General features: G+C 46.4%; 1 protein-coding gene and 1 long non-coding RNA gene across 2 annotated transcripts in view; one reads left to right on the top strand and one right to left on the bottom strand.

Moving 5' to 3' along the window:
* Positions 1-24,092, bottom strand: part of NECAB3 (N-terminal EF-hand calcium binding protein 3) — a 168,824-nt gene that overhangs the window by 32,021 nt on the left and 112,711 nt on the right. The window lies entirely within an intron of this gene.
* On the top strand, positions 7,089-13,081 carry LOC109281922 (uncharacterized). Its single transcript, XR_002088721.2, has 2 exons — positions 7,089-7,666; positions 12,532-13,081. It is a non-coding gene; the product is annotated as an uncharacterized LOC109281922 (long non-coding RNA).

The raw sequence follows: 24,092 nt of genomic DNA, 5'->3' as shown, positions 1-24,092 counted from the left end.
ACTTCCAGGAGAACTTCCCCAGGTGGGTCCCACCACCAGCAGTCCTAGACTATAAAGAGGACCTCAAATTCTGTCCTATCACAACCCCAAGAGGACCTTGGAGTCAAAGAGAAGTGGAGATAAACATTTGAAAATCACCAGGTGAGGGAATTCAAGCACCCATGAATTCCTCCTATCAGTGATGCTACTGGATTCTTGGCTTGTATGGGGCTACAGTGGGGGGTGCACCTTCCTTCCATTCTGGGAACATGAGCAACACAGAATATGCATTTCTTCAGGTCAACAGAGATATACATATTTGGTTTTGATTTTTAAAGGACTGTGAACATTTCTCTTAGCCACATTGTGGTTAGGTCTATATTATTCCTTGAAGGATAGGGGAAATAGTACAGGAGCAACAGGTCAAAAAAGGAAGAAAGGCAGTACATAGTAGGAGAACATTGGATTCAAACATATTATTATGTTAAATAATTTAAGGTATTATGACATTGCTGTCCCATTTGCTGTTTCTGACTATTTATATCCTATTCAGTGTATACACTAGGCCACTGGGAGAGTTACAGAGGATTCATGGGGTGAGAGGTTTTTTGGCAAGAAACTCCACATATCTCTCTGTCATGTCTGATTCAGACAGTGCAGTTCAGTGCCTCAGCTATTGTCTAGTTAAGATGAGGGCATGGATGAGGGCATGTTGGCTGAAGTGCAACCCAGACAAGACTGAGAAGGATGAGGGTAGGTTGGGGAAAGCTGCTAAAGGATTCAGCAGAGAATATCAGCCCCATGGACTTGATGCTGCATCTGCCATTAGTTACTAGTATTCACAATTGGGGAGGGATTTTAACCCCACTGACAGTAATATCACAGCAGTGACCCACCAGCTCTTTACCATCTACATTTGGCTAGGGGAAAGTGGCCTTCCCTTCCAGATGCAGACCTTCCTACTGCTTCCCACTGTTACCTCAGACCTCTTTTATGCATACATTATAATATTGTCTTTAATTACATGGTCACCCAATATTTTTTTTATGGGACCCCTGGCCTGCCTCATTTTGCATAGTGGATGGACAGAGTTCACCAAATGAGCACAAGTGTTCAATATTTTGCTTTCTCCTCATTGCTCTATGCGTCTCATCCCAGGCCTTATTTACTCTCACAGTACATTGCTCTGAAAACAGAACTTTCTTGTAGGATTTTCTTTGGCACTCATCATTATCGACTGAGGAACATTGGACTACAAGGGACTTGGCAGGGTGCTGAAGGCTTATCCCCTCCTCTTGCAGGCAAGCATGTCATACAGTTGTATTCATATGCAGATCATTCTTCATCTGAAAACAATTTATATGCAACCCAATGCTCCTACTGGAAGACTGTTCCAGAACCTTACCTTTCTCATGGCTAGGAACCTTCTTTCCAGCCTACATCAATTTATGGCCAATGTACATCTATTTATTCTTGTGTCAACACTGTACTGTAGTTTAAATCACTCTTGCCCTATTTATACCTCATTCATCCACAGAATAAGTACAGCAGTTGGGGGAATATATCTGTGTCCTGTTATGAACTGCATTATATTTTATGAACACTCTGCATTTGTAGTAGTCCATATGAATTAAATCTTCCATTTTATGGCAGAAAACAGATAACGTCTGTGGAGCTGAAACAAGGCCATCATGTCTGAATAGCGTTAATCTGATGGAACAATGGGGGTTAGTAGTTAAATCATTAATTTTAATGACCATTCCCTAACAATCCTAAACAGGGCCTGGAAAATGGAAAACCCTGGCATAAGAAAAGAACAAGGTGTCAGACTGCCTTTAAAAATGATATGCTGCTAAGTGGAAGCCCAGACCACTGTGATGTGAAGAAGGGCACTTTTTTCCTGAGAGCTTGTTCAACATTTCTTCCAGCTATATAACTGGTCTGATAAGTGGTATCACCAAACAGTCCTTGCCTCTCAGGAGGAGAAAAAGATACTGGGCACTTGTACATGAGACACTTTATTGTGCAGTAGACTAATTTACTACACAGTAAAACGTCACAGTCTACACATGCACAGCATTTACTGTGCAGTAAATTAGTCTACTATACAGTTGGCTACTACCTGTAAATACACATAGATTAATTACGTAGTAGCAACTGCACAGTAGTGCACATGCAGACAGCTGACTGGGAGCAATTTGTCCCTGTCACCCCAGGCAGCAGGGGGTGGGGGAACTGTTCCCTACCCCAGGCAGCTGCCTCCCATCCCCATGACCTGATCAGCAGATCAGGGTGTGGGGCTGGGAAACTGTCCCCTTCCCAGCTACAGTGCCCAGACTATGGAACAAGCTCCTCCCAGAGGTGGTACAATCATCTACCCTAGAGATCTTTAAGAGAGGACTGGATGGTCACCTGGGTGGGGTCACCTGACCCCAGATGTCTTTCCTGCTCATGCAGAGGCTTGGACCTGATGATCCTTTGGGGTCCCTTCCAGCCCTATTATTCTATGATTCCCCAGCAGCTGTTTCCCAGCCCCACACCCCAATCAGCCACAGCTGGTAAATAGCTGCTGGGGGAAGGGGCAGTTTCCCAGTCCTGCACCCCAATCTGCTGATTGGTGAGTGGGGCTGGGAAAAAGCTCCCCCTGCCCCCCCCTCAGAGCCCAGGCCTGACCCCAGTGCCCTCTGCCAGCTGGGGCCTGGCACCCAGGAGAGCCTGGACTCCCTCTGGCTGCTGCAGCAGGCCATAGCAGGGCAGAATAGCCCTGTACTGAATTGCTTCCATCAGGAACAAATTTGCTTCTGACAGGCTCATGTGTAGACACGCTCTAGGGGAAAGCTTACTGTGAAGTATTTTGCTGTGCAGTAAGCTTACAGTGCATTAAAAGCATGGGCAGATGCACCTACAGTGGAGGTAGGGAGGGTTTATATTCTCCCCAGAACATTCAGGAGAGGTGAAGGCTCAAAGGGAGTAGGGGTGAGGGGAGTTGGAAAGGGGAGACAGGTTCAGGTTTGAGGTGGTTCTCACTCTTCTGTGTCATCTAACAGTAAAGAACATGTGTTTAAAAAATCCCTTTGTAAAGACTACGGGTTCCCTAGTTTATCTATCATGTGGCCCATGAAGAGTTAAATTATATTTCAGACTGCCCATGAGGATGAAATTCTGGGGGAACATGCACAAACTACTGCAGAGATTAGGAAGGAGAGATCAAGCCTGGTCTCAGGGTTTACAGCAACTGGACTGAAGGGTTGTATTTTGCAAGCAAGGGAGTCAGAGTGGGAATCTATGCCCTAGGGGTGTGTGAGAGGCCAGAGCTGAAGAAAGTATCTGCATAGTGCTTATAAGAGTAGATGGGATCCAAACACTGGGACCATTACAGCAGACTAGTGACCCCTCAGAAAGGGAAATTCAGCTACAGCTGTACTGTCATTCTGTCTTGGGTACTGAATGAGGTAGAGGTAGTGTGGGAAAAAAACAGAATATGAGCATGTAATTAAAGGTATATCAAAATGCAAGGACAGCAAGGGAACTGAATTAATCTTGTAATCGATAATGTTCATGCTGGCATTTCCTAACTTTAAGTACTTTATTTTTCATTTATTAAGGTGTCAAAGTGTGCATGTTTTTAATGTAAATGCCTAGATTTTAAAAAAGAAAAGTAAAAACCAGAAAATTATACCATGTGGCATCACAATATAGTCCTGATTTATCTGAAGGCTTGAAAACTTTAGATCCACCACATAAACTTCTATTGCTTGAGCTAAGTAACTGGTGGCAATAGTAGGTTATCACCTTCTTTATGCATAAAGGAAGTAGTCACATTAGTCTGATATCAGGCAAAAGGGAGGGCAGGGTGGCACCTTAGAGACTAACTCATTAAAAACTGCATATGCTTCTGTAGGTGATAGCCTACTTTGTCTGATGTTACCCTACCCTCCCTTCTGCCTGACTTTCTATATGGACTAACCTTCATAGATAGGAGGCCAGTGGGTTTCACAAATATATTTGCTGTCCACATTCCCAGTCCCAGTTCACACCTCCTCAAGTTTTAAAGCTTCTTTTCCCAACATGATCCAGCTCTTGGTCACTCTGCATATGAACCAACAGCTTCATCCTCCCCTTGCAGAGACACTATCTCTGTTCAGGCAGTCTCCCCAACCCAAGCTTGGCTTAGTTATGCTCAGAACACATTTACAGAATTGACCCTGGTGGCAAAAATGCAATGGATCGTCTCTCTTGAGAATCTCATTTCTAGTGTTGTGTGGCACCAATGGAATGTCACAATACTGACACATAAACAGACCCATGCTGAGAAGGCCAAAGGTGCCTTGCAGGACTAATTCATGATGATGGTAGCTCTACCGTAGGCGTATCTACATGTTAATCAATGCACTTTTGCTAATGTGCATTAAATTTAGTACCTCCGTTGTAAGATACTAGAAAAAGGCATGTTAATCTATTTTAATGTGTGTTAGCAAAAGTGAACAGGTTTTTTTAAAGATGCTTTAATGCTCATTAAAATAGGTTAACATGCATTCAAGCGTATGTGTAGACATGCCCAGAATAACCTAATTATTGCCACCAAGGGAACCTGAGTCTTGGTCACTGCTTCTCAGCTGCCACAGTGGGTTAACAATGCTTTTTTATTTAATTGTTAACATGATTAGACACTTCTCTCTAGATAATCTTTTGTTTCATTGCAGCCTTTTTATTGCTTTCCATCTCTCTAATTGCTGACTGTTAATTTTGCCCATTCTGAAGTCACAGGTGGGTAAAATTCAGACGCTTTGGTGGTACAGGTAACACTATGGGAAAGACTGCCATCGTGATAGACAATGGTAGTGGCTTTACTCGGGCAGGCTTTGCTGGAGAGGACAAGCCCAAGTCAGTCCTGAAGACAACAGCTGTAGCTCCCAGCTGCCCAGCTGTGATGTGGGAGACTCCATGGCATTGCACCACCACTGGCTGTGAGATGGAAACTGCTGCAGCATCTGGAAGCCACCCACTCAAGCATGGCATTGTTATTGACTGGGAAGCCATGGAGAACCTATGGTGCCATCTCTTCTTCTGTGGGCTGAGAGTCCCTCCTGAAGAGCACCCCGTGATCATGACTGACTCTCCCTCCTGTCCTACCACCAACCGTGAAAAGATGGCAGAGGTGCTTTTTGAGGCCTTTGGCATCCCAGCTTTCTATGTGGCTAACACAGGGCTTCTTTCCCTCTGCTCACATGGCAGGGTCACAGGCCTCGCTGTGGAAGCTGGGGCTGGGGTGTCTCATAGCACTTCTATATGTGATGGGCAAACCTGCAGGGATGCCACCTATCGTTTAGATGTGGCTGGGTGCTTCCTTTCCAAACACATGCACAACCTGCTGCTAAAGAGCTCCAATGACCCACAGGTCCTCAGTGCCTTGGAGAAGAAGACAGTAACCCAGATGAAGAAGCAGTGCTGCTATGTGTCTGTGGACTATGAAAGAGACCTCCAAGATGAAGTGCAGCAGCATCCCATCAGCTGCAAGACTCCTGATGGCCACTGGATAACCTTGGCTAAGGAACGGTTCTGTTGCCCAGAGCCACTTTTTCAGCCAAAGCTGCTGGACCAAAATTCTCCAGGTCTTCATCTCCTGGCCTTCCAGAGCCTCCAGAAGATGCCGGATGACTACAAGGGGGACATGCTTGGTAACATTGTGTTATCAGGGGGCTCGTCAATGTTCCCAGGCTTCCATGACAGGATGCGCTCTGAGCTGGAGGTGTTGTTCCATGGCAGAGGTTACCAGATTAAAATTTTGGCAAACCCAGAAAGGAGTCTGGCAGCCTGGGCTGGAGGATCCATGGTAGCTTCACACAAATCTTTCCAGCACAGGTGGATGACAAAGAGCGAGTACCAGGAACATGGGGCAGAGCATGTGCACAAGAAATTCAGTTAGTCAAACCAGGGATAAGTTGTCTGCTTGCTTGAAATTGTTTCTTTCTTTCTATTAAAATAAAGCCCAGGCAGGAATGCAAAATTCTTGGTAACTGAGAAGAGCAGTGCATTTAGTATCTTAATTCTTGTTCTCTCCACTGGAGTGGAATAAGCCTGCAGTTATGTGAATGCTAATTAGTTTTCTGTTTAAAAAAACAAAAACTTCATATTTCTTTGGTTTCTATTTTAAAGCTGCTCTTGACACTAAATGGGTCAAAATAATTAAATTATATTTAATTTCAGCCTTTGAATATTTTGGTGCAAGTGTGTATAGTTTGAAATAAGTATGTCCCCACGCACACATATCTGCACTAAAATATCCAGTTCAAACTGATTTTATTAATTGTGTCCCAGTTCATATTTAGACAACCCCTAATATTCTAAGTTACTACCTTTCGAGGCTGGAGATAGTACATACACAGAATAAGAGGTGTTCTTGCAACTTTATCATAACAAAGTCCTGTCAGGAAATGTCCTAAACTGTATTGGAAATGTTCTGAAAGTCCACTAGAAAGGAGATTTAATCCTATAGCTACTAGATGAAGCCCTCTTACAGCATACCTTGGAATTCTACCGGATGCAATGGGGTGGAGCTCAGGGGACCTTCATGGAGAGGCATGAGAAGAATGGGTTGGGAGAAAACATGCCACAGGGTCTTTCTCCCTGTCCTGCCATTTCAACTTGGCTAATACAAACATTAATAACTCCAGATTTCAACATAAAATCCACTAAACAGTGGTACTGGGCACTGGATTCCAAGTTGAAGAGGCCAATTCTCCAAAACCTCTCCTTTTCTTTGGCAGTTTGCTATAAAATCCAGCACAAGTTACAAGTCTTTCTGAATTCTGAACATCTTTTTTTTAAAGTGTCCTAATTCAGGAACCCCTTGTGCACATCAAATCTGGTAGGAAAATTGTATCTGGGACCAAAACCCAACCTGTCAGTATGGAGTCTCATGAAAACTTTTGTTCTTATATTTTAGCAGCTTGGGGCAATTATGGAGCATCCAGGGCCCCATTTGCTGCCATCATAATTCCTCTTAGGTTAGTGGATTTTAGCAGAGAAGCTCACCATCATTTTCCAACCTTAGCCACAGAGCAGTTGTTCTCTAGTACAATAATACTCTGAGACAGGGCAATGTTATCACTAAGGAGGAAGCTGGGCTTTTGTTTGCTTGTTTGTTTGAGGGTTTTTTTTACTGGTGTATCTTCCTGGAGGGGAAAGCATGCAGCAAAATTTTGTATCTCACTAACAGCTTACTGATGGCCTTGAACTTAATTCAGATCTGCCAAGTGAAATCCAGTCTGGGCAAATCTATATCACTTTGTATAGCTTAATTCCACTCCAGTTCTTTACATTCCTCTCTTCAGTGCCTAGGAAGAACATCTAAGGGCAAGTGTCAGGGTCACTAGCTATGAGACCTCATGGCTACCCAGTCACTACAATACTACTTATAATGTTCCAATGTAGTGACATCACAATATGCCCTTGGTGGCTGATACAGCAGCCACAGAAAGGGCAGCAAGGAGCTGATTTCCCAAGAAGGGCAAGGCAGCAGCATTACCCTGATCATATTCCAAGGAAGTGAAGCGACTACCTTGAGGAAACCCCAGAATAAGGGTTTATTTCTAAAGAAACAGTCAGAATTTCCAAACATCAGTGGAAGGAAAAGACTGTGGAGGAGAACATTTGATTAATGCACTGTAATACCAGCAATAATTTTGTAAGTAGTAGCTGTGGATGCATTGTAATTAACAGGGCAGGGCAACTCTTATTCATTCTTATCACTTGTTGTTACTTACATATAGGTTTGACAGAATTGTTTTTTTAAATTTAAAAAATTTTCATAACTAAAAATCAATAGCTATTTTTATGCATTCATTTTGCTTTTTATCAATATTAATTTTTATGGGGGTGTGGAGAGCCCTGGCTGCACTGCCCACTCACTGTTCCTTTGGCAGTGGCTCAAGCAGCTGCTGCAGGAGCTGGGTGCTGTGCTAGTTAGGCTGTACTTGGAGAGGGACAAGGCTATTGGCAGCTGGGACCTTGGTGCTGCCAGCCATGGCTCTGCAGGAGTTTGGCCCATGTGTTTGTGTGCATCTGCATGTGCATGTATGTGTGCATGTGTACATGTCTGCATGTGTGTCTCTCCAGGGAAACTTGGCCATGAGTGTGGCCACTGCTGGAGCAGCCCCTGAGTGGGTGAGGCCCTTCTGCTGCCTCCTGCCATCACAGGTGAATTAACACGTGGGCCAGTAGGGCCCAGGGCCAGGGGCCCCTGCCAGCCAGAGGCCCTGCTTGCTTGTGGTTCATTGCTCATCAGCAAGGAAGTGAAAGCCGCAGTTTTAAGCCTGGCGCCATTTTTGTCTCCTTGCTGATGGGCATCAGGGCTGCTGGGGCCCTCAGCCAATCAGCAACGGGAGACAAAAAATGGTGCCAAACTTAAAACCATGGCTTTCCCTTCCTGGCTGAGGAGCAAACTAGAAGCATGGCCCCTCCACCAATCAACGGCAGGGGGCATGCAAGGGAACCTGCAAAATTAAGGGTGCAGTCGTACATATGGCAGCCACTGCCCTGCAGGTAGGTCTGTGAGGGGGAAGAGGCATTGGGGCAGGGAGGCAGATTGAGGCCCCCACAGTGAGAGAGTGAGTGGGGCAGGGGCAGACACTGCCCAGCCAGGATGGTGAACAGAACCCTGGGGCTGGGAGCAGGATGGAGCCACAGGTAGCTTGTCCAGGCAGCATGGGGGGTAGGGAGAGAAGGCACGGAGGGGTTGGGGGGGGTGGCTTCCTACCACTGCATGCACCCCTGGGGGAGGCATGGGGGGGCATGTCCCCCCCCCCCCCCAATTTGTGCATGGGGCAAGGGCGGGCTGCCTGCTGTGGGCTTGGGGCCTGGGGCTGTGCTGGGCTCTTCCCAGTGTGGGGGCTGGGTTGGTGCTGCACTTGGAGTGGGCAGGGGTGGGGTGGGATGGGCTTAGCTGCGCAGGGTGGGCAGTGGTGGTGGTGCTGGAAGGGGTGGCTATGGGGGTACTATGTGGAATTTTGGGGTGGGTATATCTGCCCCCCAAACCCTCCCACAGTGCCACCACTGCTCATGTCACTCCACAGGGCTCCTGAGGGAAAGGCAGCAGAGCAGAGTGCCCTGAACAGGGATGGTGCTTATGGAGGGCTTAGTTGGGGCTATGGCCACCCCAAAATTCCTCATAGCTCTCCCATAGCCATCCCTCCCAATGCTGCGATCACCCGCCCTGCACAACTGAGCCTGCCCCAGGTGCAGCTCCGGCCCAACCCCTCACACTGGGAACAGGCTGGCACAGCCCCTGATCTCAAGCCCACAGCAAACAGTCTCCCCTTACCCCGCACAAAAATCGGGGGGGCACATGCCCTCCATGTCTTTGCTGGAGGTGTGCTCAGTGGCAGGGAGCCGCCCCCCCCCATGCCCCCTCTCCCTCCCCTCCCCATGCACCCTGGACGAGCTGCCCACGGCTCCATCCTGCTCCCAGCCCTGGGGTCCTATTCATCACCCTGGCAGGGCAGCACTTGCCTCTGCCTACCCCACCCCCACCACACCCCTTCCCTCTTCCCATGTCCCTTCCCCCCACAGACTAACTGGCAGGGCACTGCTTTCCAAGCTGCCCATCTGCATTGTTGGCTGTGTGCACAGTGCATTTGTTGGTGACATTAACTGGTTACACCAGCCAAAAAAAGCGAATAGTCGATAAAGTTAATTTTCCTTTTATTGGTATCAATCCGAAATGCAACCGATATCAGTGCACCTCTAGAGGGGGCCCCTAATTTAGGGCCCCAATACATTTTAATCCGCCTCTACCTCCCAGTGAGCCCCTGCTGTAGTGGATAGGTTTCCCCTGCATGCTCACTCAGGGCCTGGCTCATCCTCTGCTGGCTTGGAGAAGTGCCAGAGGAGCAGCCCTGGGCCCCATTGTTTCCTCCAGCCCCACAGGGCTGGCTGGGAGCCAAGGCTTTCTTTGCTGCTGGGGCACAGCCCTGGCCTCTGTCTACCCCCTGCTTCATGCAGGTCCTGCAGTCAGGACCTTAGTCATAGTTAGTACCCCTTGTTCTGGATTTCCTAACTGGCATCCCAGATGTTTTTTTCTTACCTCCTCTTTCAATGATTACCAATGGAAATATTTTCTATCAGTCTGTGAGTATCAGACAAAATCAACATTGATCAATAAAAATTGAATTTTGACAAGCCTTCTTATATAGAGTGATCATTTTGCAGGACAAGGGGCTAGATTTACAAAGGAAATGTCTGTAACTTGGCAGCAGCATGCCCCAGAGCGATGTTCCCAAGCACATCCTGCCTGTGTGCTTCAAAGCTGGAAATGCCACTAGCGAGGCCACTCTGGAATCATCCCCACAGGCCACTCTTAAACATGCCAGAGATGGAGAACAGCCACAGTGATAGGTCTCAGAGAAGCCTCAGAGGTGCATTTCTGGGTTTAGAGAATATGAGCAGGAATGGGTAGGTAAGGCAAGCTTAGAGATGCCCCAGCTGGGCTACACTGCTGTTGTGAAGAGACATATGTAAAGAGACTTAAGCAGGACTTAGGTGCTTAGTGGTTGCTTTTGTCGAAAAAGTCCAAAGTGTAGATCCTCAGAACACCTGCTTGTCTAACCCTAGCACTGCAAGTTCCTAAATTCCCTTGAAAGCTAAATACTTGACATTAAAATTACCTAATGCTAAACATTTTGTCTTTATATGTGTCCACTAGTACCCTAGTCTTGACAGGACTGAACAACTCAGCATCTGTTTCTCATATAAGCTAGCCATATATATAAGACTGATCCACAAAGTAAGAGCTTCTCTACCCATGCCATTCATTAGGTGTTCCTAAAGCACAAATGCGGTGCCTCCTTTTATGGCACTGCGTAGTGACACGTTCCCCACGAGTCATCTTTTCAGGAGGACCACTCCTTTGTTTCTGCGATAAAGAGCTTCAGCACCTAACTCTAGAAGGGCTAAGGCTCTGAGCCCTGAGTGGAGGGAGGTGCCTACACAAAATGGTTTTTGGTACCTGCACCATGATTTAAGTGGACTTTGGGGGATAAATCCAAATTGCAATCCTCAAATCCCTGCTCAACAGCCTTCTAACCTTTGAAGCACCTTAAACAAATTTAGGGTAAGATTGTACCTTAAAATTAGACCAGGTTAAGATAATGTAAAACTTGAATGATCACATATTAAGGATTGTTAACAAGTGCTAAGTGACCTCTAGGCATTTTTAAAAGTTACACCACTTGGGCAAGGATTATCTTTGATCTGTGCTACCAAGCTTGAACTTACTTAAGTTCTGTGTGTTCACCTGAACCCTGCAGGGGTTGGATATGGGTGTGTATGGGAAACATAGGCTTCAGAGAGCCTGGGAGCAGGAGGGGAAGGGGAAGGGGATCCCCACCCCCCGCCCCGCCCGCTGATACCTTTGCCACTGCTTACAGGTTGATTGGGCTGGCAGAGCAACGATCCATGGGTGGAGGTGCTGATCAGGGAGTTGAAGGAGTAACTGGGAGTTGATTGGATAGCAGGGTGATTTGGGAACCAGAGGAGGTGATCCAAATGATGCAGGAGGCCCCTGGCCTATACTGTGGCTAAAGATCCAGGGAGTGGAGCACGCATGGAACAGACTGCAGCCCCAAGCCATGACACTGCTTGCCAGCCCTCTAGTGGTAGGTCTAAGAAGTGCACAGTAGAGTGCATTAGCACTTGATAACCTTAACACAAACTACCATTCCTTAGAATTATTACCTGCTAACTCTAATGTTTAATCTTAACCTTAATCTCAGCATTTCCTATTGGCTACCTCTAGGCATGTCTCTTCTTAGCATGCAAGATATTTTGGATTACCCTTCTAAAGCACCTGCCTCTCCTCACACTTTGTCCTGGGTCACTTAACTCTGGGCTTGCAATTTCACTTTGGAACCAGATGCCTGCAAGTTAGGCAGTGCAGCATCAGCACTTTGCGCGTAGGCACCGAAGTATTTTATTTCTTCTAGCCTCAATCCCAAGGAGGGGTTGGGTTTATGATTTATGCCTGTCCTCAGCAGTTCCTATTGGCTGCCTTTAGCAGCTCCCCATTCAGTGTGCTTGCTTTTATAGGTCCCACGCTTAGGTACCTAACTTTTCCCACATGTTATTAGGAGACCTAGAGGATAACATGGATGTTGGAAACTCCTCAATGCACCTAAAATTTAGTGGGGGGGTTAATGTTCAGAGTTGTGACACCCAAATTCCCTCTGGGATTTTATCCCTCAGTCCATGAACCAAGGGTCTTACAAACATCAACAAAAGATATTAATATGTTAATGAGAAAGTAGAAGAAAGTACACATAACATTCAGACAGTTGACATCTCATAGACACATAACACATATACTGCATACACACTCATACCATCACAGGAAAATCACCCCAAATATTCATTTGGCATTGGAGTAAAATCATATCTCCCATTTGCTTTGGGAGCTTACCACTGGCTTCTTGAGTATAGCCTACTTCTGGGGCTTCTACCTGCCCTGCCTTCAAGCCGACACTGTGAGGTAATAGAAATTTTGTTTTAACTTTCCAGACCAGTACTGAATAGACCCAATCAGGAAATCAACCCCCCAGGACTGTGCCACCTCCCAGTCACAGCCACAGTTCAGAAATGGGAAATTCCCACCTGGCAGAGGATCCGGGCTTACCACCAGATCCACTCTCACACCCATGGGGGGCAGAAAGAGAAGACAAGAAGAAGGGAAAGCAGAGATGCCACAACATAAGGAAGACCCTGAGCTCCGTCTTGCTGCTAGGGGTAATGATCTTTGAACTGGATGAAGGCTGTTTCCTGGACAGCCTAATAGGGGAGCCTCCTCTCTGGTACATGCTGTACTCCCTGCTACTTGGACAGGATCTCCTTGTCCACCATCAGAGAGAGAAACACTATCACCACTGATGGGGCTCTGTGGGGCCAAACCAAAAGGAAGATGAACATTTTAAATGCATGGCTGTGATTTGAAGAGCATTTATTATTTAGAAACTTACTTCTGCAAGAAACATAATCTACGCTGTTTCTGCTGGAGAGATCTTCAACACACCTACAGTATACATATGTCCACCCAATAAACTGCTATTAATCAGTTTGGTCTTTCCCTGTGAAATTCTTTCAAGACAAGGAGACAAGAAACATGCTGGGATCAGAAAGACCATTATAGGGGTGTCCTATAATCATGTACATGGCTGCTACTATCCAAAACAAGTCCCTGTAGAACCCTACACATGCATCACAGCTTGATTTTAAGACAATGTAAGGATGTTGTGTACACAAAATGTGCACCCAGTTTTGCCTAATTTGCATAAGGAATGCATAAGCAAATAGAGTAAGGTCACTTTCCCATGGCTAATTAGACACCTGCACTGGAAATTACCTGCTTTTTGTATTTGATCACTTGGTAAGGAAACTTCTGGGCAAGCACGTCTCAACATTGTCAGTCAGTGGCCTCATGATGTCAAGATATTTAGTGGAGAAGGGCAGACAGAAATGTGCTTTCAAGGACCAGTTCAAAGAAGGCCTTCACAGTAATTTGAAGAGGTTTCTTCATGCTAATTTACTGAACTGCGCAATTATTTTTTCTACAACAGTCCTTCAGAGGTGCAGAAAAATCCTATCACATCCCTGCCCCCTCCAGGCTGCTTTTCCTGAGTAGTCTCTGCATCCTCATCAGTGAGATTTTTCTAATCTATCTCCTTTTTTTATTAACCTTTACGCCTCTATAATATACCCACTAGACTTCACGTGAGTCCTGAAAGGTCAGAGCCCCTCAGGACTGTCTGACATCCCCAGGGATGAAGCTCAGAATTGCCGTATGTTATGTGAGAAGATTCTGACACCCCAGTGCTCCCAAAACCTGCATTAGCTTTGTTAGAGCCAAACCTAAACCTAACCTGCTTTAGCTGCCGGTACTGCACAGCTTTGTTAGAGCCAGTGTTTGCTGCCAGACTAAGTGGTTATATATTAATATTAATTCCCTGGCTTTTTATTCTCTGCTTTCTCTCCTCCCCATCTCCATTACTCCACTCTAATACATTTTTCCATTTCTATCATTCCCTATACCCTCACCACCTCTTTGCTCCATCTTTTCCTCTCTTCTTCATCTGCACTGGTAGTCTTCTCTGCTCCTTCCCCTTAATGTCTCTCTTATTTCCTCCATCTGTGGTTCTCCTTTTCCCTTTTGTTCCTTCTCACTCCTCAAAGCCCTTCCATTCCCCTTGTTTTCTCTTGGGCCTCTCTGCTCACTCCAGTCAGAAATCTTTTAATAGCTTTCCCCATCTGCACCCTACTTGGTACAGGACATTGCCCATATAAGGCTGCTTGCACTGGGCAGCACCTACTCTAGTGGGGCTGCTCACCAAAGTATGTGTTATTTAAAACAAGCGAGGATTTACAGAATGGAGCCCAAGTGATATCTCCATGGTAACATCAGATTGGGAGGCACCAATTCTGCCCCATGAGCAGCTGGGGTATACTCCTGGGAGAAATAGGGAAACTAGTGGATACAGAATATCTTTTGCTTTCCCCGTCTGCCTTGCATTCCCCTGTTCCTTCTGAGCCTCAATTCAAATTACAGCCAGAGCTCCCAGTGTTCAAATACCACTTAATCAGAACGAGGAAGGAAAAGAAGCATCAAGAGACAGTTAGGCCATTCATGTCTCTGGCTTCCCACTCGGATGTGAACTCCAGGTCGCTCAGATGAGAGGGGAAATGAATCACAGAAAATATCAGAAGCCTGTCAGATTTCACTCCCCCACTGGGCCCTGTGAATTTGCTCTTCAATGAGCCTGTGTCCAAAATAGATTCCAATGATGTTATCAGTATTATTAAGGTTGAATGCTTCCAATTCCTATTGTGTCTCCTCTTGATATGGGGAAAAGCTGAAGATCTTCAATGACACAAGCCTTAAAGGAAACACATGAATATAACCCTTTCAATGATTCCATTTCCAACCATGTGAGACAAACATCTGCCCAAGGAGGAGAGCACAGGTGTGATGTGTAATGGGAACGCAGTCTGTCTTCAGTCTAATACTGGAGTGCTTGCTTAGCCCTAGCCAGTGCGATGGTAAGCTCCGATGGAATCTCTAACTTGACTTTTAAATCCATTGCCAAGTAGGTTTAGGAACTTTATCACAGGCTAATGGTCTCCCCAGGCTGGCAACATGAATATAATTCTGTGTTCAGCTCTGCCACTGACTTCCTATAAAATCTTGGGCCCATTTCTGTACCTCAGTGTCTGTGGATTATAATACAGAAATGCTACTCAAAGGGTACATGTGCCCCTGACTGCACAGTTTGTACTGCATAGTCATTTAGTACTTGCTTTAGCTGTCGGTACTGCACAGTTCCAGCAGCGCATAGGTTGTTTCCAAACCTACATTGCTGTAGCTCATTGCTATAGCATTGTAGTGTCTAGTGTAGGCACACCCAAAGTGAATCAAGGGTCCACCCAAGCCAAATGATGCATTGGACCAACATGGTTTAGGCATGGGAGTTTCTGTAACTATCACCACACAAGAGAGATATGTGGCCAGCATCATGCCCAGACACCTTGGATTCCCCATCCTAAATGACCAGGTGCCCATTCACAGCTGGGTTGGCAGGGGATGCCTTTGGAATGAGTCTAGGGTCCTATGTCTGAAGCTAGAGCAGAATTCTATGCCACTACACCCCAATACTCAGTGTGACTAAGGCTTGTAAAATCAGGCCCATCGTGGTGTTTTACTCTCTTATACAAGGACTCCACTGGGCTAATTCAAGGGCAATTATCACCTTCCAGTTGGCATTATGTTCTCTTTTCCAGGACTGCCTCCTGCCCTCCTCCTCTGTTCTGGTTGAAAAGCAGCTGCTGTCACAAGGCAAGAGTGAGGTATAGGGAGGATTACCTAGTCTCCTCACATTGCTACAGCTGCTCCCCACTCAGAATGAACATACGGCCTTCCACAGCCCTTCTGCAGTTACCAGTGCTCCCTGGCACCACTTGCTGAAGGGAAAAGCAGGAGCTCTTTTGCCAACTGAGCCCTTCCTTCTTACTGATACTCCACATAAAGGACAAAAATGATCCTTCTGTAGAAGGTAGCACAAAGCTCATGCCCTATTTAAGACCTATCTGAACATTGTGGCAGCTGTAAATTGTACCGAGGTCTGAAAATGGAGTTTCCTTAAGGTTTGGTCACATGAGGGTGGCATAAAGCCAACTCTGCTGTTCACACGCTCTTGTGTTCTGAACTTGGCCCCACTGATCATCCTCCACATATAGAGAAAGTGTAATTCACATATAGGCAGTTGTAGAATCATAGCCTCATTATCAAAAGATTCCCTCCCCGCTTGAAGCTCGCCATATAGATATAAAAGTGCCACAAAGCTTAAAACTACTGGCATCCGATATTTAGAGTAGATAATAGATGCAGCTCATATTTGACAGTCTAGACACCATCTGTCACAGAAGTGAAGAAGGCTTTATGATTTAACTGCTTAATTGAGTATGGCTGCCCAAATTTACCAAGCAGTCCTGACTACACAGAGCAGGAAATATTTCTGCCCAGAGACAAAAACCCACAATAACATGGGCCTTAACTGAGGCCAACTCATAATTTTGTAAGTTCTGAACTAGTAGCATCCACAGACAGCCAACTCTCATCTGAAACCTGAGGGATAGGTATGACAGCTTCTCTGTTCTATTTAAGCTACCTTCTTACTTCCCAAGTCATTGGGAGACAGTTTAGTCAGGCCAACACTACTGTAGGTGTAATTTTGTCTATGCCTCAAGTGAAACTCATTATTTATCTGACATTCTATGAGAAACCGTGTCACTGGAAAGCAACCATGGACATGGAAGGACAAGAGGATACAAACTACACCTCTTACATCCACACAACAAAAACCTACAGAACAAACAGACCTGTTATCACCAAAAACCTTAGGCTTCCTGAACTCATCACAGCTGTGAAACCTGTAGGTTAGATACACAAAAGGCCTTTAAGGTGGGTAAGGTTCAATGGTTGCTAACTAGTAGGGGTGATGTGTAGGGGGTGCACACGGGTGCACGTGCACCCCCTGAGTGTGGCAGTGCACCCCTTACAAAAAGGCGCCGTTGACACACGCCCCTCACCACTGCCCTTCCCCCCCGCTGCTGTCTGCAGGCGGTCAGTGATCCTTGCTGGCCGCTGCTGCTGCTGCTGGCGGTGTCTGCAGGTGGTCTCCAGCCCCTGGTTAGCACTCGCCACTCCGTCCCCACTGCCGCCAGCACCGGTGACGACTGCGGGAGCTCCCTGCTTACCGCTGCAGCACTCCTGCTGCCGTTGCCTAGCCACCAGGGGCATGTGTCATTCATGCCAACCAGCATCTTCCCATATGTCTGCAGATAAGCCAGAAACATGAAAAGTGAATGCAAAACCACAATAATCTCTCTCAGTACTAGAGGCTTTTGAATTTGGAGTACCAGGGCAGGGTTCCAAGTAAGCACCCACCTACCTGCAAGCTGAAGTCAGGAAGAGAGTTTTCACTGGGAGTAATACAGCACAGCAGCAGATACATGGTACCTAGCATCATTCTAAGGCAGGGGCAGGCAAAATATGGTCTGCGGGCCACATCTGGGCAGGCCATTCTATCTGGCTTGCGGGACCCCTAAAAAATTTAGAAAACATTGATCTGCTTCTAGCTGCCTGTCAAAGATAATAGGAGCCAAGGGAAGTAGGACTTGGGGGCAGCCAGCAGCAGGAGGCAGGAGCTCAGCTCTACCCATCCCCAGCCATTTCCCTCCATCCTGTCCTCGCCGTGCTCCAGCATGGCTCCCAGCTGCATGGCTCCCAGCTGCACGGCCTGGCTGGGGAGCACAGGGCTACACTGGCATGGGGGTGTGTGTGCATGTGCACAGACAGAGACAGAGAGTGTGTGTGTAGGCAAGGGCAGTGTGTGTGTGTGTGTGTATGTGTGTTTGTGTTTGCAGGGTGAGTCCCACATGCATACTCCACCATAAACATGCACCCACACACACCCTTGCAATGCCATACTTGCAGACCCACACCCCCTCACAAACCCCAGCAACCCTCCCCCCACACAACCCCATGAACGACGTGTGCCTCGTGAGGCTGGGGGGCATGGCAGCCACCTGGAGTGGTGGTGGTGTCAGTGAGGGCATGGCAGTGGTGAGTGGGGACCGCCTACAGGCGGCTGAGGTGACATCGTCTGCGAGGGCAGGCCGAGCAGGGACTGCCTGCAGGCAGCTGCGGCGGTGTCGGTGGCGAGGTGGAGGTGATGAGTAGTAGGCAGTGACCACCCACAGCTTCCAATTGCAATGGCAGTGGCAGCAAGTGGGGACTGCCTGCAGCTGCCAGTGGCCACATTGGTAGCGAGGGGGTGTGGCAACCACTGGCAGAAGCCAGCGGTGGCTTCAGCAGCAGCCAATTTCAGGGGGGGCACATGCCTCCCTGTGCCCTCCCTATGTGTCACCTATGCACAGTCCCCCACAAACCCCATACCCATCCACACTCCACATATCCACACACACACCCACATGTTCCCTCACCCCACATACCCACACACCCACAGCCCCCCACAAACCTATACCTCCCCCACAATATACAAGCGTAAGACTTCATTTTAAGCTATTTTGCAACCACTTCTATGTACACTACACAAACACATGTAAACAAGGACAAAAATATTTTTTGAAATGAAATTAATGAATTTTTAGATGTTCACTTTTTAGAATATAATTTGGTATTTTATAAGTCTCCCTCACAAACTCCTTGCCAAAGCTGTTGCAGAAGGTGCTATTACAGTCATCCCAGGACAGTAGGCTGTTCCAGACACTGGGATAATATGCACTGCTATACAAATATAAGTTGCAATAGTGTCAACTTGTTATGTGTCCAGCCCTGATGCATGTCCATGGCACCAGAGGCATTTGGATACACATTTCCCATTCAATTTAATCCAAAACCTTTAGGGGGCTTTGAAAACCTTTGGCATAGTTTTAGCATGGTAACATGCTATGCTCTCTCTATTTTCTTGCACTGAATATATCGCTTATGAGAAGGGGTGACAGTAATAGGGAAGGAGGAGGGGCTCAGTTTCCTCTCTTCTATTGATGGAGAAGCATGCCCTGGCTGGATTAAGCAGAGCTCCTCAACAGCTACCATACTAGGATGCACAGTGTTCCCTTTTCTCTCTTAGCTGGTGTGGCCAGAGCTCCCCCTGCTGCTGCAATCTCCTTTTACCCCAGTGATAAGAAAATCAAAATAAAGAATTCATTCTTGCCATGTCCTACAGCACTAGTTTGGGGGAAATACCCCTGGGTTTGGGATTTCTGGAGTGGCTCCATCTGTGCACTAAATTCTTCTCTCTAGCTGAGGCTTTTGACACTAAAATAACCAGCAACATTCTTTTGTATTTGCTTAACTCCCACAAACTCAGACATGCTCTTCTATTTACTGCAAAAGCCGTCTGGAACAAATTACACATAGGCTCTCGCTAGGACCATCTGAGAAAGAAAGGTAGAGAATACTAATTTACTGGCTCCCAATTGGATCCCATTGGAAAGGATACATTATTCATCTTCTGTATTGTTAGGAACAGTCTATTTTGTTTCAGGGATGGAATTGCTCCAGAATCCAAATGTCTTTGCCCCCCTATCTGCATAGAGAGCTTTTCAAATAGCAAGCAGCCTTTTCAACACTTTACAACCGTATGGTCCTGCTTAATGAGATGCATTCTCTTCTCTTCCACTGCCTACTGAGACTCCTGCTGGGGTGGGCCCGCAGCCCTTGCAGCCTCAGCCTATTAATGCTTCTCCTGCATAAGAGCTGAATGTTTCCCTCCAACAGTGTCCTTCTCTCTAAAATAACAGGGCCTTCTACAGTATCACAGCTGCAAACCAACTTCCCTTCCTTTCAATTTTCAGAGCTGCTTTAATTGGTGACTTCTGTGTCACTGGAGGGCAAGTGAACAAAAATGCCAGGGGTAACCAAGGCCTGAATGTATGGAAGGCAGGTGCTCTGGGAGCTCCTGTGATGAATATGATGGCTGGAGGACTGGCTCCCACCAGGGTGTGAGGATAAATTGACAGCACTGAGCTTTCCATAGGGATTCTGAGAAGGGTGATTGGTTATGTTTGATACAGTTAATAGGAACTGGCACTGCAGCATTCTGGATTTTATTCTGGTCTCCATCATATCAGTTTTATAACAATTGTAACTCCAATGTTAGTAGAGTTACTCCTGATTTACACTAGTTTTGGTGGAGAATGATGCCTACACTCTCCAAGAGACAATGAGGCAGTTGAAAGATACCATTTCACTACCATCCTCACGTGTGTTTTGGTGTGTTAGCAGCTTACCCTTAGGGCTTCCACCCTGTCAGATCTTAATAAGGGCGTCTCTTACATATTTCAGACACTATCGCTCTTTGGTAGATACATCATTTGTATTCCCTGGACTGCATTTAATTGCTAAAGTCCTTGTCTTCCTGGCTAGGGACAGACATTTAAAAGCCTGAGCCTGAATCGACTCAATCTTTGTAGGCTAGTTTAACCTGGCTAGGCTGAACTGATTTGAAACTGGACAGACATTCCCTCTGGACTGAGAAAATTCAGGCACATGCCTACAGTAACTCAGGCTAGAAGCGGGGGGCACTAGAACAGTCCTCCCTTCCCTTCTGCAGGGAGCTGAACTGGGAGGGGAGGGGGTAGCCAGGCCCTGGCAGGACTCTCTCATTAGGGAGGTCTGCCTGCACAGTCCCAGGCTTTTCCCTGCTAGCTGCTCAAGGGGCGGGAGTGTTGCCATCCCCCAGCCCCAAGCTAGCACTTTGAGGTATGGGGGGGGGTGCGATATGGAGCTTTTCAATCTTCCTCCCTGCTTCGTCATACTGTCTGCAACAAACTGACAGGCAAGCTAGCCAGCAGGGGGGGAGGGCTGATAGTGGTAGTCTTTATCATCTGATTAGCAAAACAATGGCCTTTCTCCATTACTTCAAGCTTCTTAAATAGCTTACCAGCTGACTTGTTGATTAGCTCCAAACAACCCTAAGCAGTCACTGTTCTGTCAGCTTGCCCCAGTGAAACTGGAGACGTGCACACACACCTCTCGGCATTAGCTAGCATACCACATGCCTAGGGTCTGTGGGGCTGGAGTCTGTGCTGTGGGAGATGGGAGGGAGGGAGGAGGGGATTTCCTGCTTGAGCAGAGAAGTGTAGGGGTAGGGTAGGGGGAAGTCAAGCAGATCCTGCTGTGTCTGCAGTCTCTGCTGGAGCCTTACACAGCATTAGCTAGCATACCACATGCTGGCTATGGTCCGTGCTGTGGCAGAGAGGAGGAAGGGATCCCTGCTTAATCAGTGAGTGGTGAGGGGGCAGGAGGAGGGGGCCATGGGAAAGCCAGCAGGCCCTGCTGTGCCTGCAAGTCTTTAAAGGAGCTCTGGCCAGGGAGCAGAGAAGAGGGGCCAGCTCTGCTGTGGAGCAGAGAGCCTGCCTAGCCCAGAGAGCATGCTGGGATGCTGGGAGACTCAGATTTAACTTAAACCAGCAAGGGGTCTGGGACAGACATTGCATAAACCGGTTTGACCCAAATCAGTTAAGTCTGATACTACATTCAACCAGGTTTATCTCAAACCAGTTTCAGCCATTGTCAAACTGGTCTATGTGCACTGAACATCTGTTCTGTTACAGGTTTAAACCAGCTTCTGATCACTTAATTGGTTTATGTGTAATGTCTGTTCTTAGCCCCTGTGCCTCTGCTGAACCCACATTCTGCAAAATCTATAATGAATGACACCATCTTAAAATAGATTTCCTCACTGGAGAAGGGGGCTCATACTGCTTCTGCTAGGCTTTGCTGGAAAGAAGGCACCTTCCTGAGGATCTGCAGAAGTTCAAAGAAGGGCAGCTCCCTTTTGCTGAGGTAAGTCATTCTACAGCATGATGACCCCCACCACAAAGCCCATCAGAGATTTTGTGGCCACCGGAGCATCTATTTTCCCCTCATCTGATCTCCTGAGGTTGGCTGGATTGAGATTCTTCTCCCCTTCTCTAGCTGAGCCCAAGACCATTCATACTCCCCACCTCAAAGACTCCTAAGGAAATCTTCCACCCACACACACATAAAATAACCTCACCATGGGCGACTGGTGCCCCTCGGGTCTGGGGGGGCACCAGATCGCCAACTGGGGGTCCCCCAGCAGCCGATCGCAGAGCCAGCATCGAAACCAGAAGTGCACTTCCGGTTTTGCGGCTGACGCTTCCAGGGGGTGCACAACTGATCTCAAGGGGTGCATGTGCACCTGTGTGCACCCCCTACACATCGCCAATGAACTTCACCAAGCTAAAGTGAAGTTAAGGGTCAGAAATGTTGTCGTTTCTAACATGCACTGCCTTCGGAAAACATTAGAGTTAAAAGGAGAAACACCATGCATTAGAAAGCCATGAAACTCCATTTTAAGATTCAAATTACAAAATGTTTCAAAGAATGGGAATTTGCAGTAATGTAGTAAACACTTTGATGTTGCTTGTGACAGGATTACTTGTGGAAATGAAAAAAATTGAACTTCCTTATTCATCCCTAATTAACAATGCCATTTTATAAGAGACCCCACAAACTAGGGTGGCTTATTCTTACTGGTGCAGAGCTTCTGCTATTTAGTGGTCATATACAGCAGATAAAAAAGAATGCCACTACTACCCCTTGAGACAAAAAGTATACCAAAGTCACTCCTCACTAGTGCAGAGTGAAATTTCAGTCCAAATGGCAGATTCAGGTCAACTGGAACATTGAGCAAATTTGTGTCAAATTTATTGAACTGATCCTGCCAACCCCCCCCCCCCAACCAAAAAACACTTAAAAACAATTAAATATTTGTTACAAAATATTGTTATTTTTTATTTTGGAAACACATTCCATTATGAAATGTACTTCAATTAAAAAATATAAATAATAAAAAATATGGACCAAAATTGGGTTTAATACAATACTTTGACTTTAAATATTTTTTCAATTTTTTATTTCAGTGAACAAATAAAAATAATTAGTCTCAAGTCTACCTGATTTTGTTTTCCATTTTTTCATTCAGCAGTTGAAGTGAAAAATCAGCTATTCATGCAGTTCTATTCCTCATTCTTCATTCTGGGAGAAATGATGGGCAGCAGCAGATTTCTTTTCAGGTATGGTACCAAACCAATCAAGAAATAAATTCTTAATAAAATTATGTCTCAACAAGTGAGCAACATGTGCTGCTCAAAGGCAAGATTCCCTGGGGAGAAGGGAATAACTAAGCAAGAATCAGAGAAGGATTAGTCCTTTATTTGTTGCAGAGATGCATCTACAGTTCCACTGGCACTTGTGGATAAACATCACAAGTGCTCTCAAGTCTTATGCTCTGAGGCATAAGTGATCACAAGCTGGGGCCAGCAGGGAGGTCAGAAAGAAATATCTCCCTAAGACATACTGCACAACTGATCATGCACATTGTAGGAAACTGTGAGTTGCCTCTGAAGCACTTGACACAGGGGTTGTTAGAGACACCAAAGTGGAGGTAAGGGGCAATTGATCTAGTCAGTTCCCATATCCCTTCACTCTTGAGACTGGTAATGCCATAGAGGGAAATATCAATAGATATGTGAAACATAACCTCACATCTGCCTGCACAACCTAAGAAATACCCGTGGTAATGGTGCTGGGGGGAACAGGTGTGAATGACAAAGATTCCACTCATCCAGGGAAGGTTAGTCCCTGAGACAGAGAAGTCCCTGAGACAAGTCCCTGAGACAGAGAAACCCTTGCTTGCCATGCCAACTACCAGGCATGAGTTAACAATTACTTTAAAAAAACAACAGAAACACCTAGTTACATCCATGATGTACATGTGTAACTGCAGGATATTTATCACTGAGCACTGTTTCCTTACCTCTTCCTTTCCTTGCCTCTGTTTATGACTCGCTCACTGTGTCAGGTCTGAATATGGACTGTAAACTCTTCCGAGCATAAAGCCAGAGGGCAGATTCTGCTCTAAATTATACTAGAGTAATTTTAAAGTAATGTTACCTAAACCACTCATGTTGACTCCAGATTTGCAACAAAGTAACTGCCCCGAGCCGGAAATTCAGGT

The sequence above is a fragment of the Alligator mississippiensis genome, chromosome 9 (genome assembly GCF_030867095.1).
Source record: "Alligator mississippiensis isolate rAllMis1 chromosome 9, rAllMis1, whole genome shotgun sequence".
Taxonomy (NCBI): Eukaryota; Metazoa; Chordata; order Crocodylia; family Alligatoridae; genus Alligator; species Alligator mississippiensis.
Note: the sequence above shows the minus strand (reverse complement) of the source record. Positions and strands in the feature narration are given on the sequence as shown.